The following is a 17772-nucleotide window of genomic DNA, read 5'->3' as shown; positions in this document are numbered from 1 at the left end:
AGGGAAAATGAGATGCTGCTTAGCATCTTACTGGCAAATGATCCAGAAATATCCATTCCTATAACTGAGCATTATCTTGAGTGCAGTGGTACTGAGCAAAACGAGCACATAGGTCTCTTCTCTCAGCAAGGTGCCGCCTACTTCTCCGGACTCATCCAATGAAAGAGCAGGGTCTCCACAGCCAATAATATCATTCAAATGCATGGAAATCCAGCTTCCTTAGCATGCAGTAGCCCTTTGTGTATAATGTATATTATTACTACTGATTGAAACGTCCTAATGCACAGCTTATGCACCACTTAAACAAAACATTATTTTTGACACAGAAATGCATGATTTCTGCTACAGCAGCTCATTGTGACTTTCAGCATGAAAACGATAATTAGAGACAGTAAATAATTCCACTGCCTGTGCAGCAAACCAGCAGCCTCTCACACACCACCACCAACCGCTGAGAACTGAAGTTTTCCTGACTGCTTCTCGCAACATATTTCCGTCCTCTGTACAACTTCATAGCACAAGATACCAAAGCAAATGAAAATCCCAAGAATGCAAAACGGTGTGAAATGTTCACAGGGTTTCTGAGATGGACTGCCAGCCGTACACACGTTTGCATCCATATCTTTGCAAAGACACTAATTCCCAATAATGACAACCTTAACCATAAGTAACCAAACAAAATGCGAGATTTTTGGCTTTTTTTGATTGCATTCACAGATCTTTGTTGGGAACTGAAAAATCGTCAAATCAAAATAACAGGTTTTTAATCACATTGTGAGTTACATTGGTCCCCACAATGTAATATAATCCATAGACACACACGCCACAGACACACACACAGACATAGGCCCTCACACACCAAGGAAAATCAGTGCTAACGACATCCTGTCAGACTGTGAACACAGCTGGGACGGACAAGGTGACTGATGTAATGATGGGGTGCCGACTCCTACCGGCAGACCTTAACGTGCTTTGATCAGCTCGCACTTCTCAAAGGGAGATGGAAGAAGACTGTGGGACAGTTTATGCTTGAGATCTGTGGGCAGGGATCAACTGCTCACTCTTACGCTCCCATTTAAATAATGGTAACCTTGGTGCGGAAACCTGGGTGGGGCCACACTCCAGCCAATTGGGTCAACAAATCGGAATAAGCTACTGACAAAAGGGGGGGGGGGCGTTAGGAGATTAGGTAGGTCAGCTCACAGACAGACAAAGCTCATTGGATTCTATAAACCATCTCTCAGGACCTTTGCGTAACGTACAAATGCAGGTCCGTCATACACTGTGGTCCAGAAGTAAAATTCTATTATCACTGTGTTACCCGGACAGAATAGTATCGCTGAGCTCTACTTTCCCGTTTCATCCTGTCAAAACGGAGCAGTAATCCCAGTGGAGCGTGACGCAATAGCCTCACTGCGCCGTACGGCCATGTCATCCTCAGCTCAGGCATCTACGGGTGGGAGAATCCAGCAGAGATATCCGAGGTCTGTCTCCTGGCTGCTCCTGAGCCATAAGCCCATTCCAGATGCCGACAGGAAACAGCCGGGCACAGCAGCAAGGCACATGAAAACTCCCCTTTAAGTGAAGTAACGATGGCTTCCCCTTTAATTGAAGGCTCTTTCTTCACCACTGTGAGATAAGCAGAATTGAATCAGACAGCGGAGTCCCAACCATGAAAACGAATAAGGTCAGACTGTGGCTGCAGAGCATTTGATATGGTATAATTGCTTCATTAAAAATAAAATGTTAATCAGGATTTTAAAAGAAACTGTTTTGCTGGATAACTAGTCATGGTCATAAAAAGCCAACAGACTAGAAATACCAGCAACCACCTTACGTTCTCTAGGAAAATAACGGTAAAATTAAGAGGAAATACTATGTAGCTGGTAACGCCTTACAAGATAAAAATTTATCGCTCAATTAGCAATTAATTATAGTCCATACTCAACCAATTAAAATTGCATTTCAAATCAGGAGAACTTGATGTTATTGCATTCCAATGGTACTCCTGTGTTAAAAAGGAATCACCTTAAGACTGGTCGGCACTGAGATGTGACTTACCAGTAGTGGGAGGATAAAATCACCAGGCGGGGTACTGGTAAAGCTGCCTTTAACTGGTTAGGGAGAAACCCGGCAACGAATACAAATATAACCCATCCTGGTCAGGGTGACGGGGGGTGGGGGGTCTGGAACCTATGCCAGGCCGGGACACACCCTGCAGGGGATGCCAGTCACACACTACGGGGAATTCAGAGACACCATTTATCTGCAGACTGCGGGGGTGCCTGAGGCAAGCCTGCACGCTAATCTGCTAATAATACAAACAGATAGAAATGGGTGACGCGGGAATGTGGATTCATCCACTCTTTAGATGGAGGGGGGGGTCTTGTGTTGCTCACCTGTGTATTTCATGGCAAACCCATCGTTGTACACCCCCGTCATTAGCAGATCGGGAGCAGAGTCTCCCCAGGCTCTCCTTTGACTTTTCAGTGGGTCGTAACTCTGCTAAGCCAAGGAAGGCACTGCGTGTGCAGAATCCCATTAAACAGCCCTGTCGGGCTGGACCCACAGATGGCCCCCGCTGCTCTCCTTCGAGGCCAGCTCGCCCGTGTCTGCTGCCCCCAGCACACGACGTAATTACATCAGCTAATACTAATACCCTGGCTTCCGGACTGATCTTTAGACCCCCCCAAAACAGCACACCCCAGCCCGGAATCTGCATGCAGGAGACTGACTGCCCCACCCCCCTCAGCTCTCTTTGAACTCCCACACTCCCATTGCAGGCCTTGATCACCCAGGAACGAGCAGCGCTACCCAGAGGGAGGCTTGAGTGGGGGCCCTAGGGGCCGGCCAGACGGGCCCCAGATTACTCAAGGGCACCGGCCTTTAATTACATGTCAGACAAGCCCAGACGGGCCGACGTTTATCACCAGGGCACTCCATAAGTTCTCAGCCAATCGGCAGAGAGCGGCTCCCATGGCAGCGGGAATTAAAGGGAAGACCACACTGCCGATATACACCCAAAATCCCCATGCCTTTAAGAAAACCCTAATTATACGTTTGCCATTTTTAGCCTTTTCCATTGTTTTTTAAACTATTTTATGGCATCAAAAGCTGTCCATTCAACACCCGTGAGGTTCTGCATGAGAAGCGGCATGTGGTCGCCCCGCCCCGCACAGAAAAGCCAGCTCTGAAACAGGCTTCATATTTCTCACCTTTAAAAATAAGGCTCTTATTCTTGAGCCTGGCGGGTGGGAGTTTAAAGCCAGCCGCTTACGTTCATTAACGCATCTGCCTGCCCATAGAGAAGCTTCACATTAAAATTACTGGAGGCATCGGCACATTTTCACCAAAAATTTGGATGCATTTCGTGCAAAGCCAGTGATATAAATAGACTAACCATTCTTAACGGAAACCAGTACACACACAGGAAACATACTGGGAGCGATGTGTAGTCAGTGTGTTAGAACGCTGTGCCTGTGGTTGCTGGTTCAAATTGGGGTCAGGTGAGCAATTTCACCAATGGGCCCTTGAGTGACATCCACTCACAAAAAAATGCCTCCTACTTTGGATGAAACGCCGTCTGCCAAGTATATAAAACGTCAGTGAGGAGGGCTGATAGTGAAGGTGATGAGGGCTGATAGTGAAGGTGATGAGAAGACAAGGAGGCGGTGAGGAGGGCCGATAGTGAAGCTGATGAGAAGACAAGGAGGCGGTGAGGAGGGCCGATAGTGAAGCTGATGAGAAGACAAGGAGGCGGTGAGGAGGGCCGATAGTGAAGGTGATGAGAAGACAAGGAGGCTGTGAGGAGGGCTGATAGTGAAGGTGATGAGAAGACAAGGAGGCGGTGAGGAGGGCTGATAGTGAAAGTGATGAGAAGACAAGGAGGCGGTGAGGAGGGCTGATAGTGAAGGTGATGAGAAGACAAGGAGGCGGTGAGGAGGGCTGATAGTGAAGGTGATGAGAAGACAAGGAGGCGGTGAGGAGGGCTGATAGTGAAGGTGATGAGAAGACAAGGAGGCGGTGAGGAGGGCTGATAGTGAAGGTGATGAGAAGACAAGGAGGCGGTGAGGAGGGCTGATAGTGAAGGTGATGAGAAGACAAGGAGGCGGTGAGGAGGGCTGATAGTGAAGGTGATGAGAAGACAAGGAGGCGGTGAGGAGGGCTGATAGTGAAGGTGATGAGAAGACAAGGAGGCGGTGAGGAGGGCTGATAGTGAAGGTGATGAGAAGACAAGGAGGCGGTGAGGAGGGCTGATAGTGAAGGTGATGAGAAGACAAGGAGGCGGTGAGGAGAATCAGATCTTCTGGCTGGCTGCTGATTGGCTCATGAACTGGCTGCTGATTGGTTGTCATCACCAGGGGAAGGTCCAAAAAGCACCAAAGACACCACCCTGGGCAGGTGGTGGTCAGCAAACTTTTAATGTCGTAAAAGAAACATTCAGGCACATTCAGATCTCCATTTGCCCAGACATGGACATTGACGGTAACCGTTCTCCCACAATCACGGAATCAAACAGAAATCACAAATCCTAGAAGCTCACGTACGGTAGGAAATCTGGCTGCCAGTTGGAGTGAAACAAGCAGATCTGCTGATGATGGAGGCGTATTGAGTCCTGAGCCGTGCGGCTACACAGCCGGGGGAGGGGGGGGGCAACGTCAGCTCCATAAGACGCAGCGGGAAGGCATTTAGCGAGGGGTGGGCCAGACAGGAGACACGGCAGGCGAAGGACAGCCCCCCCCCAGGCTGCTGTGCCAGCGAAGAGGGCGCCCTGAGGGACTGCATGGAGAGAGCCCCCCAGCCCACGGAGCGATCGATAGCAAGCATGCTGATCGCCGGGGCCTGGTCTGCCGTCCTCACCCCCCCGGCAGGACCACTCATCAGCAGGAGATAGAAAGATGAAGGTCCTTCTTAAGCTAATCAAGGAAAATAAAAATAAGCAACAGGCCCCTCCATGACCGAAAGGTGCTTAGATAGCCACACAGCAATGAATGGGGGGGGCGCTTTGAGCTGGGGGTGTCCATTCGGCACCTATGCACACGTCAGTATCTCTTTAAGACGTCACTGAACCCTGACACACCACAGCTGCAGTGAAAGAACAGTAACACCTACACATTGTAGCAGCAGTGTTTGTCGCCACTGTAGTGCACTGTAGTTTGCACATTGGCGTGGGTCCCCTGACATCTGCCCCCCCTCCCCCCATGCCCACACACAGTCACTACACCAAATATTAAATAAACACACTCCTTTTTAGGAGATGGTGTAGCAAAGTGCGCTGCTAACCAGCTACGATCTGCTGACTCTACTTGCTAGCCGATGTGAACATTACAGGCAGCCGTGTAGCGATCACATCCCAGTGGTGCCAAGAGAGAAAACCAAAGACAAGGTGTCTCTATCAGCCCAAGCTGCCCAGTTCGTTATCCACAATAATGAAACACCTGATAAGGATGCAAATGTTACAAACACAGACAGCCCAGACACAACAGCCCACCCAGTGGACAAGAAGCGAAATGTTTGTAAATGTCAAAAAACTGATGGAAGAAACCGAATTTAGCGAGTGAAGAGTAGCAGAAGCTGCTGCCTAACTAGGCACACACAAATCACTGATTAAAGGCTTTTATCGAATTTATCCAGCAAATTTTAAAGGCGATTTGTTCAGCCTATCGAGGAATCCAGTCGGCTTAATTAAGAGGCATGCTGGACTTAAATCTCAGCATGCCACAGCAGCCAGCAGCGTCAGGACAACCAGGAAAACAGATGTGTAGTCGACCGTCGGTCCTGATAACGCATCTCGGACAATCTTCAAGTCAGCTGATCCCCTAATTATATGGATGAGGCGAGTGACGCTTGCTCTTTGCACTACATAGGAACAGAGCGCTGAACACACACAGATTATGAAAGCGATTAAATGGGTGATATCTGCTGGGGATACAATATTTCCACTGACACTCCCCCCACTTTGTTTTAATTCATGAAAAACAACACCACTGGGTTTATTAAGTCCAATTAAATCCAATCCGAAGATTACCTTTCAAACGCCACTGAGAGCTTTAATTAATCAAAACAAAAACAATTTCCAAACAACTCTGCCAAATGAGACCAGACAACAACCTACTGAACAGCTCATGTCGGAAGAATTGCGGTGAAAAAAACCCTTTCATAAATGTGTGTTTAGCTTTTCAAAGACTCTCTCCTTCAAGGCTGTGGAAAGATGCCAGACTCAGCTGTTTACCCCCCAGACAGTAAAAGGAGCCCCCATCCCATAACCGTAAAGGAGAGAACAGGAGGACGAAACACCGAGTGCCAAGCTGGGGTCCACAATTTCTAGCTATGCTCTGCACACACGCAGACACACACATAGACACACACGCAGACACACACATAGACACACACAGACACACACACAAATTCAAGCACACAGATAAATATACAAACGTACAGATACACCCACAGTACACACAGATCACACGCAATCGCATACAGATACACACAGATACAGACACACACACAGATACAGACAGACACATAAAACACAAACACTGACACACAAACAGAAACACACACAGCTCATCCTAAAGCTTAAATCACCCAAAAGGGGAGCAGCTGACAGCGGCAACGTCGCCTGATTTGTACCCAATAACATGTGACATAAGATGGAGTGTGAAGATGCTGAGGCAGGGGTCTCCAACTCCAGTCCTGGAGAGCTACTATCCAGTCGGTTTTCTATCCTCCCCGGCTTCTGATGAACCACAGCTGTTCTCAGGTAAATACCAGGAGCATGTGTGGCTCATCAGAAGCCAAGTAGGATAGAAAACTGACTGGATAGTAGCTCTCCAGGACCGGAGTTGGAGACCCCTGCACTGAGGATATAAAATATGCCTCCTGGGGGTGCTGTGTGATTGCAGAGGATCAGCTATCCCTGCAGCACTTGAGTGGGGGGGATCCCAGACGCTTCAGCTTGCAGGAGGGGGACGGTGATTTACCGGCCGGCCGCGGAGCCATGCCGCGGCTCAGAGAGCGGGGGGGCTGGGCACAGGGCCACACCCTCTCACATCCAGTAGAGGCTGCCAGCCCGGTGTCACTGCCGGGCCAGATCCTCAAAGCGACGCGCTGGGGGTCCCTGGGATGTGAGGTCTGTTAAGCTGCCCTGAGAAAAGCCAGCGGACAGACTGCGACAGTGGGGGAGGGGCATAACCAGCACATAAGCAGGAAACCAGCAGCTCCCTCAGGCACAAGACAGACACCCAAGAGGGGTCCTCTAAAGGACCTCTCCTGTTCAGTAGATATCCCGTTTCCTAATCTCAGGGCCTGTTCACTCAAACCCATCATCAACACTATAGAAATAATAATACAAATAACCACACACTTTTCAGATTTCATTTTGTATTATTATTATGCAGCAGAGGGATTTGTTTGTATGAATATCTCTCCCGTTCACGGCTGAGTGCAGCTCCTGTGACTAGGGGTGGTCGAGCCTCCTGAAAATCGATAAATCATCAGTTTAGGACAGCGATCTTAAAAGCCTGCCAGGAGAACAAGCATCCCATTCACAGAGAGGCAGCCACCGTGCTCCTCACCCACATGACTCCCAAGGATCACATCTCCGATGCGACATCAATAATTCTCGCTGGGAGCTCCGGCCAATATCTCCGGTTTTATCCGCACGACACTGACGCTGAATCACAGCGTCGTCCTTCCAGAACAAAGAGAGGCTCGGATATTAAAAGTTCGCTATTTCCGTTTAAACAGCACTGTAATTACGCCGGCTATCCTGTATTGGAAAACACGAACTGATCCAATGGTTTGTGAGAGTAGTGTCTGATGCAGGGGGGGGTGACCTGGATACGAGGAGCAGCAAACAGTACAGACTGCCCCTGGCGTTCCAGCCCCTGGCTTTGCCGTCTGACCCCAACTGGGCAGCCAGACCGGACACCCCATCCAAGCTGGCTGACAGAGGGAATACCTTCTGCTCCCCACCCCGGAAACCTGTAGCCTGCCACCACTACAATATGCCTCGCGAAACTTCATTAAAACGTCCCATTCGTTTAATTAACCAAACACTCTCAGGCTGTCTTTCATGCTGCCATACAGACCGTGGGAGTGTGGGAGACGGGCTGGACACTGGGCTAAGCAGTTGGGTGACCTCCAAAGCCCTGAGCACCAATTATAATTTCATACTGCTCTTTGTCTTCAAAAAGAAAAAAGAAACACTGCAGAGGCAGGATCTGTTAAGGCTGTTGTGGCTCAGACAAGCCCAAGCTGGCCCGGCTTCCTCACAGGCACATGTCTGAGGAGCGATGCGGAGAGATGGGAGGAACGAGTCCGATGCAGTCAGAATACTGATGGATACAGTGGGGAGTGTGACGGCGAGGTCCGACCGTCAGGAAGAACACAGCCCCCCCCCCCCCCCCCCCCGCCAAGGCCGCACCCTTCGCACAAGATTTACCGCCCAGAGGCAGCGTTTATGGCCTTTCTGCCGGAAGGGCGGCCGCGTGCACCAATATGTCTGCCGGCACTGCACGTCTGCGTTGAGAGGAAGAGACACTTATAGAGGCAGCATGCGAGGGAGTTAAGCACTTAACGTATAAAAAAACGGAACAAGATTTTAAACATGATAGGAAATGTGCTCTCTGCAACGCTTAGTGAAGGATTAAGCTAAATGTTTTTGGCAGATTTCACAGAACACGGACGCAACACAGCAGTCCCTCATGATGAATCGCATCCGCGACCTCGGCCACCTCGCTGCTAATTCGCTTTCACTCCTGTAAATTATTCACTCGCTTAGCACAGGCGTTCATAGAAAGCGACACACACACGAGTGTGACGCCACCCACCTTCGTTTCTGTGCACGTTGTACGGTAGAATCTTCCCCAGTCAGGGCGTGAATCCAAAATGTTCTGGTCAAGTTTAGGCTTAAGATTACCTTAAGACTGTGACAAAGTGAATTATGGGAAAGCCCTCAACTCAGAAAATCTTAACATTTACATTTATTTAGCAAAGGTTTTTGTCCAAGTGAAGAAATCTTGGGGTCAGAGCGTAGGGTCCCATAGGGTCCCCGGAACAACTGGGGTTAAGGGATTTGAACCAGCTACCTTCTGAACATGCTGAGTACATCACCCATAATACAAAAACACTTTCAATATTTCAAAACACTGTGATGGGTTGGCGCCCCACCGCGGGTTATTCCCTGCCATTTGCCCATTCCTTTCGGGACAGGATCCAGACCCCCGCGGCTGTCCTTTCGGGACAGGATCCAGACCCCCGCGGCTGTCCATAGGACAAGCGGCTTTGGAAAGGAATGACTTATGAAAGAATACTGCAAAAAAGAAGATGCATCATAATTTCTGATTACAATAGCATAATTATTTAATTTTTACATGAAAAACCAAACTGGCAGGACATGAAGCAGTCCTAGATAGCAGCACCTTCAGCTCCCGATTCAGCCGAAAACGGGACTGAAACTGAGAGCGTGGTGGTGCTACGCTAAAGAGCTTTGAGGACTGCTGTGGCTGTGCTGGGACACAGCGAACCAGCACAGATCCTGCGGCTGCATGAGCTGGCTGGCCAGTAAGCGGCGGGGCGGGGGGGGGGGGGTCCTGACAGGATTCCACAGATTTGCACGAAGCAGGAGCATCACAGCGAGGGGGAGGGTTGTAACATAGAGACTGTCTGTGATCCGGAACCCTGTTTGAAACACATACGCTACTATAAACAGGAACTGAAATGAACAGGCTGAGATCTGCTGCCAGAAAACGTGGTCCTGAGCGCGTGCTTTTCACCGCTCCCCCCGGCCGGTGTCAAACCCGCCAAACGTGCAGCACTTTGCAAATCGGCATAGTGATTTGTCAGACGTTCGCAGAATTGCAAATCAGTCTGTCTGGGATTCGGCTCATAGCTGGAGAGGAAGCCGTGACGGAAATGAGACAGACAGTGCTGAAACGCACCAGGCAGCAGGGGGCATAGCGATTATGGTGCTGTGACCATTAGGTGTTCTGATTTGGACAAGTGCATTATGGGGAGACAAGCAGATACACAGAAATAGATAGTGTCATCCATTGTCGCTGGTTAAGAGCGGGGAAGCAGGACTTTGGAAGACATGATTTCTCGGTGCACGCATCCACAAGGAAGCATGCTTTACGCAGTCACTCATGCGTTGCGAATCCGGCAAACGAGACACAAGCATCCTGATCGCCCTGCTGTTTACCGCCATGACTAAAAGGCACCTCTTAGAGATCATCCTGCAGTTACGCAGATCACCGCCCCGCTACCCCGACAGACACGGAGGGCGCTAATCCACTGCTGCCTTCCAAGTGACATTAATGCCTTTGTGACATTTTAATCAAAAGCGAGAGCCCGTCCGAAACGACCTGCTCTGTTTATATTCGCAATTTAAAGTGTACCAGCACCTTCCCGCTTCATTTTTCTGGAATAATCTTTCATCATCCACATTATGCCTCCCCCCACCACACAATGTACCTTACCATCAGCTTTTAAATTATAGATAAGCTGCGGCCGGACTTTCAGTCACAGCGCGATGCCGACGGCGGCCATTAAAGCCCATCTCCGTAATGGAAGCCGGCACCTTCATTCCGGGGGAGAGGGTGGGTGTTGAGTGGCAGAAAGGGGTGGGAAATCGCTGGCCATCGCCATCCCAGTGAGAAACCGTCCCGGAAACCTGTAGCCGCTACAATATTCCTCGCGAAACATCATTAAAACGTGCAACGCGTTTAATTGGCCAAACAGAGTCTTAGGCTGCGTGCTGCCAATACGGGAGACGGCGCTGGAGCAGCTGGGTGACCCTCCAAATCCCTGTACTGACTACCACAACTGGAGCCATCTCAGACACTAGAACAGACGCTCATCTACTTACGCATAAGTTACGCTACGAACGGCCGTTCGCAACTTGAAATGTTCGCAAGTCGTTATTCAACATCATGTTAAGGATATATGCAAGTACAAATAACTAGGATGCTGGGAGTCCGCAGGCTACGCTGCTGCGCGGCGGGAGTAGCGGCCAGAAGTCGTACTAGGCGGAATTGGCGCGCAGAAAAATTAAATGTTGCGGACAGGAAACGGGAGCCCAATGAACATAATTTGGACTTACAGTTCTCTTCGTTCGTATGTCCGAAAGTTCGTAAATTGAAAGTTCGTAAGTAGACGAGCGTCTGTATTTAGAAAAATATGTGCCATAGAAAATGATAGACAGACAATTCTGCCCAGAGTGTGACCTTGTATGTGTATGTGTATGTGTGTGTGCATCCATGAATGGTCCGGCAGGGTATTCCTGCCATTGGCAGTGCGCTGCCTGGGATGGGCTTCAGCCTCTCCACCCCGCCAAATCCTGTACTGGATCCTCAGGTAGAAGACAAACAGCATCTAAAAATATCAAATGTTTCTGGGATAGTATGTGTGTATATACATCTATACACACACGTATATTAATGTTAATGATATAGATCCTGATGAATGAACAGAGACCCTGATGAATACTTCGGCTGTGAGTAATGATGTGAAGAGAAACAGTAGGAGATGGTGTACAAACAGCTGTAAACACGCAGCAGACACGCACTTTGTGTACAGGAGGAGAGCAGAGGAGAGGACGGTGGGAGATGGTGTACAAACAGCTGTAAACATGCAGCAGACACGCACTTTGTGTACAGGAGGAGAGCAGAGGAGAGGACGGTGGGAGATGGTGTACAAACAGCTGTAAACGCAGCAGACACGCACTTTGTGTACAGGAAGAAAACAGAGGAGAGGACGGTGGGAGATGGTGTACAAACAGCTATAAACACGCAGCAGACACGCACTTTGTGTACAGGAGGAGAACAGAGGAGAGGATGGTGGGAGATGGTGTACAAACAGCTGTAAACACGCAGCAGTGTGTTTTTTTTTTCCCCCCTAAAAACAACTCCAAACGACTGCTAATAGCAGCCACACCTAGGCCTTGGAGAGCCCAGAAGCTATGACGATGACGGTATCATTGTGGGAGGACAGCAGGAGACCAGCCGAGAAGGAGGTACTGCTCCCCCTAGGCTCACCACGCAGAGAGGGTTCCCTCACACGACCTCGACAAAAATGGAGAGGAATCGCCAGCCCTGTGGTCACCGATGGCCCCGTGCCGACACCGTCTTCGCAATCTTCACGGTTTCTGGAGTGGCGGAAATATTCCTGGAAGCCCCGTGTGAATGCTGGCTCACCTAAGAGGGCCCCAGCAGAGCCTATGGCCTGGAAGTCCCCAGCACAGCTCAGGCAGGTACACTGCTCTCCTACCCTGCTGCGGACAAAGACCTTGATTTGGATGCCCTGCCCCCGAGCAGCTGACTGCATTCAACAGGAGCCAAGCAGCCTCATAAAGCCATTTCAGACAAGCTGGGCTGGACTGGGAGTAAAACCCCGACCCCACAATAAAACGACCCCACAATAAAATCTGACAACTGGAGGGGTGGTAGGAGGGCACCACAGAGTTTGCCGGATCTACGGGGAAAATCCCTGGTATGCCAGGTGACCAGGCCAACCCTGCAGACATGTAAAATGGCCACAGAACAATCCAGAAGCATCCAGAAGGCCAAGTTGTGCATCCTCCTTCCGTTCGGAGAAATTGGCCCCGGCTCACGGCTCTGTCGGCTCCGCAGTGCGTCCTGACCTGCTGGCTCTACTTAGCATCGGTCCCGGGGCCCCACCTGCCTCCCGACTTCCCTGGGACGGGGGGGCGTATCATAGTAATTTCGCGGTCAACTGGCCACAGGGGCCTGCGGGTTTCTGAAGGGAGGGACTGAAGGGACTGAAGGGACTGCGGAACGGGGGGGAGGTGCTATCAAGGATGCATGTCTGAGCTCAAGCCAGACATGCATTATTTACGTTTGTGGGATGCGTGTCAGCAGGGGGCAGCCCTGAATGATAAAAGGAAACATGAGATTGGAGGACAAGCTGGTGACATCGCTGGGCGATTCCCATTGGCCCAGGCCATCAGGGGCCACCACCATGAGGCATTCTGATGGAGATTTTGATCAAAATGCTATTTTGACATTTTGCCATGGACTCAGACGAGCTTTCCGTTGACCCGTGTGTCTGTGTACAGACAGGCGTGACAATCTCTGATCACTACATATTTACCAAACCTTCAAGTAACATAGGGAAAGATGTCAGCATCACAAAACACAGGGCAATACTAGAATTTAGTGGGTGAGTTTTGTAATTGCTTCACATGTGTATGTTCTCTCACTGCAGACATGTGTCGGTCCTCACACTGCAGACATGTGTCGGTCCTCACACTGCAGACATGTGTCGGTCCTCACACTGCAGACATGTGTAGGTCCTCACACTGCAGACATGTGTCGGTCCTCACACTGCAGACATGTGTCGGTCCTCACACTGCAGACATGTGTAGGTCCTCACACTGCAGACATGTGTAGGTCCTCACACTGCAGACATGTGTCGGTCCTCACACTGCAGACATGTGTCGGTCCTCACACTGCAGACATGTGTCGGTCCTCACACTGCAGACATGTGTAGGTCCTCACACTGCAGACATGTGTCGGTCCTCACACTGCAGACATGTGTCGGTCCTCACACTGTAGACAAGTCTAGGTTCATGCTGTAGACATGTGTAGATCCTCTCCTGACCAAGATAAGAGTTTAGAAGATGGATGGATGGTTGGATAGATGGATGTTTAGGTGTTTTGCATTAAAGGATTCTGGCACTAGAGCACAAACTGTCAGAAGATTCACAAAAAGATGAGGAATGTCACCCAGGGAGATGCCCCACCAGAGCAAATCGCAGGAAACCATTAGGGGGAGGGTGCGGGATGTAGTGAAGATTATACTACAGTACAGTGCTAGAAAAGAACATAACCACAGTTAATGCTGTACAAATGGGGGGGGGGCAAGTGGTATCAAAGGGGGAAGAGAAAGGGACCTGGAAGCTATAATCTGTGATCTGCAAGAAGAGGGACTGCCTTTGGTAATTCATGCTGATTGGGGGGTACTTTCAACAGCCCCCCCCCCCGTTAAATCGGTCCTTGATAGAGCAGGTTCTGCAATGTGTCGATTTTGGGATTATCTGAACCAAAGTAAGCGAGGGGGGGGGGGGCGACACGGAACTGTTGAGGCGCAGGCAGAGTCACTGTAGAAGAGCAGAACAGTATCCCACTCCAAAAGCCTTTATTAGCCTCATAAATAATTAGGTCCAGGAAACTGGAGGGGGGGGGGTGGCTATCAGGAATGCCAGCGCGGCAGCATTCTAGCGCTCCGTCCATCCCAAGGCAATCAGGAAAGGGAGAGCCATGAAACTGAAGCAGGCATACACAGCCGGCTCCTCACAGTGACCGGCCAACCAGGCACTTTACAGGAGTTATTCTGCTTAAGGACACAGAGCAGCTGCCGGTCCAGAGCGCAGGTGGATCCTGCAGGAACACCTGCCTTGTGGAGACCTGTAGCAGCCCAGTTGGGGGGGGCGATGGGGGGGGGGGGGCAAGCAGGGGCTTCCAAAGTGCTGCCCCTGTAGTGACGTGCCTCACATCCTAATGCCTGGTGGTTCACTAAATGGTAGATTAGCCCATATGCACACCAGTGAGATCTCAGACTTTACTGAGCCTCCCACCCATGCTCCCCATTCCCCGCTTGGAAAAACGGACTGACACGAAACGGAGACCCAAGGCCAAGTGGAGAGAAAGGGGGCCGTCGGCGAGAATGCAGCAGCAGAACATGTTAGCGGCAAAATGATGGATGTGGCCCCAGAGGGCTAAGGATCCCTCCATAAGAGACGACACTCTAGCCAAACATCTGCCAGTACAAACAGATTAAAGCATCCTGAAGCCCGGAAGGTTCAACAGGAAGAAGATTTAAAATAGTGGGGTGGAGTTAAGAATGTGGGAGCACTGGGAATGGCTGTGAAGCCATCGGGAACGTGACTTGTTCACAGCGAAACGGAACGTCGGAATCAAAGATAAATATCGACGTTGTGACATCACAGGAGCTCTGCCTGAGGAAGGGGGGTGGGCAACTGTGAGAAAAGATGGCTGGCATGTGCCTGAATAGTGCTGTGTAAAAGCGGCATAGCTGTGACATCCCGACAGGTGGGTGCGGGGGCGGGGGCGGGGTCCAGACCATTTCAGAGCGCCCCCGTGAGGAGGTTTTGTGTAACTGCCTGTTGAAGCATGATTCCTGATAACTGACTTCACCCTCCCTGATAATGGTGCGCTTAAAATACAAAAGATCCGAACACTTCTGCGAGCTTGTTAAAATGCTCCGTCCTGCAGACACGAGTCTTCCTAAATTAGCTTTAATTATGTTTTAATTGCCGCACGGATTCCAAGGGGGGGGGGGGGCGGTTTTACAGTAAATCAAAGGCCTTTACGAGTCGCTGGCTCAGAGGGGCACCCCCTCAGCACTGAGCTGGTCCCTGCGTTAGATTTGGGTTGAGGAACAAGGGAAAATGGAAGGCAAGCCTGGCTGCTTCTGCGGGAAGCAAATCTGCGTTTAGCCCAGAGGTCTGAGCTCCATTTGTGGGCTAAGGCGATTCACGGGCAAGTGGATTCAAGCACAGAAAGATCTGTGAAGATGGAGCAGAGGCAGCCAAGGGCTTGGTCCCATCCTGCTGACTGCACAGCGCCGACACATGACGCCGTGGTGCCGATTTAGCGGGACGGCCAAGTTCCAGCCGGATTCAGAGAACGAGAGCTAGTGAGTGAGTCACTGACTGGGGTGGCACTACCGGACCCTTTATGGGGGGGCGCAAAATGGGACGGGATATATGCTTTTTACCCCGGGTGTCTGTGATTTGTGGAGATGACTCACAGATCGCCCCGGAAAACACAACAAGGTCAATGATTCATTTTCACGGGAGGCTGGTCCTGATGTAGCCAAAGTCAGAGTCTCCTTTGCCCGCATTCCCTCCCCGCCGACATATGACCCCATATTCCTTGGTATCTTGCATTAAAAATTTAAAGGTGGGCTGTAGCAGAACATGGAGGAAATGGCCACAGGAGCCAACGGAAACCACGGATGGGGTCGCGACCCGCATCCCCTCCAGGTCCCCGTGGAATGTGGTGCTGCGGACACCCCCCCCCCCCCCCCGACCAGCCACCGGAGGCAGCAGAACCTTGAGATACCAGGGAGTGGACATCTGGCAGCTCCATCCCGTCTGGTTCGTGGCGGTGGCCGGTGCCTCACCCCGTCCCCCGCTGCAAAACCATCAACCTCACATGCAGGATTAACAGGGAGAGTTAACGCGCAGATTTAACCGGCCCTTGACTATGACAACCAGCTTAACTCCGGCCTTGAGACACGGCCTAGGTACCCCCCAGGGTAACATGTGACATTTAATATATAGCACACTACTTCACCTAACCATTAACAAACAAGGTCACCGTTCCAAGAGGAACACGTTTCAGGAGTTGACCACTATAGTCTGGGGGGGGGGGGGGTTTGGCCCAGCATAAAACCACTGGCAGCCACACCCAAGAGATCAGCCTCATCTCCCCCATCAGGCTCCTTAAAAATCCGCAGTACTCATGTGCCAGCCTAGACCAACAGCCGCGTGCTAACTGATATCTGACTGTGCAAGGCAGATTCACACGACTGAAAGAGTCACATTACAGACCTAAAGAGCTTAACAGAAAAAGTACAGATGAGATGACTCAAGTGGCAGGTGTCTCACCCCGGGACAGAGCAGAGGCTCATGGGAAGCCCTGTATACAGTGTGCCTGTGGAATCTGCATCCATAAAGAGATGGGGGCCTTTTCACCCATGGCTGTGTCATCCGTTATTTATCACTTTGTCAGGGGGTTTTAGTCTTTATGACTCAACAGCACAGCTGTATGTCAGCCCCCCACCCAGACACCCACTCTAGGTGGTATAATCTGTACCTGCAAGACATAAGCATGCCCACACACACCGTGAAGTTTCCAAAACACAAGCGGGCTCCTTTTAGACTATTGAGGGAGCGTGCATGCCCCCCACCCCCCAGAAATCAGTGAACACGGCAGGCGTGGGGGTGCGTGCTCTCAGTCACACGTGTCATCCAGATGAGGATGAAAACAAAGTCCAGAGCAGGCAGCCATAGGGTGAAGGGGAAGGGGGAGATTACTGCGACTGGGGGGGAAACTGAGTACCAATGCGGCCACGTGACAGGCACCGCGAGTAACAATGCGGCCACGTGACAGGCACTGCGAGTAACAATGCGGCCACGTGACAGGCACCGTGAGTAACAATGCGGCCACGTGACAGGCACTGCGAGTAACAATGCGGCCACGTGACAGGCACTGCGAGTAACAATGCGGCCACGTGACAGGCACCGTGAGTAACAATGCGGCCACGTGACAGGCACCGCTGGGCTGAATTTCATTACTCACCTAGATAAACGAAAATGCAGCACCACAGTAACATCCTCATTAATCATTAGAAATAGGAGTAAAACCTGCAAAAGACCACTGCGGAAGACATGCTGTGAATACCTGCCACCTGTCTGCCTGTTTACCTGTGTAGTGCATCACCTGTGTCACCCCCTTGGGGGCAGCGGAAGACAAACTCCTGCTTAAAAAGTACTATATAACAGCTGAATGGAATAGATACATAATGAAAATTTATGCAAGAGAATGCTAATTCTGCTAGCATTTGATGCTAACATAGCACAGTGATTCTCACAGACTTGCTATTGGATATTAGCACACAGTAAATCATGATGTACACCATGTGCACATTAAACAACTTCGGTTTTATGTCACAGGCGCTCTTCAAACCCAGCAACACCTTTACTGAGCCGACCCTTCTGCA

General features: G+C 50.6%; 1 protein-coding gene across 8 annotated transcripts in view; it reads right to left on the bottom strand.

Annotated features, from left to right (window-relative positions):
- The window catches only part of caska (calcium/calmodulin-dependent serine protein kinase a), an 87600-nt gene that overhangs the window by 58394 nt on the left and 11434 nt on the right, over positions 1-17772 (bottom strand). Inside the window, exon 1 of one of the 8 annotated variants that reach the window (XM_072699669.1) lies at positions 10871-11009. The exons of the other annotated variants lie outside the window; for them this stretch is intronic. The gene's annotated coding sequence lies outside the window, so the exon portion shown is untranslated. Of the gene's footprint in view, positions 1-10870; positions 11010-17772 lie in introns of those variants that run through there. 8 annotated transcript variants of the gene reach the window in all.

The sequence above is a fragment of the Paramormyrops kingsleyae genome, chromosome 1, assembly GCF_048594095.1.
Source record: "Paramormyrops kingsleyae isolate MSU_618 chromosome 1, PKINGS_0.4, whole genome shotgun sequence".
Classification (NCBI taxonomy): Eukaryota; Metazoa; Chordata; class Actinopteri; order Osteoglossiformes; family Mormyridae; genus Paramormyrops; species Paramormyrops kingsleyae.
The sequence above is the reverse complement of the archived record's forward strand: the minus strand, read 5'-3'. Positions and strand labels throughout refer to the sequence as shown.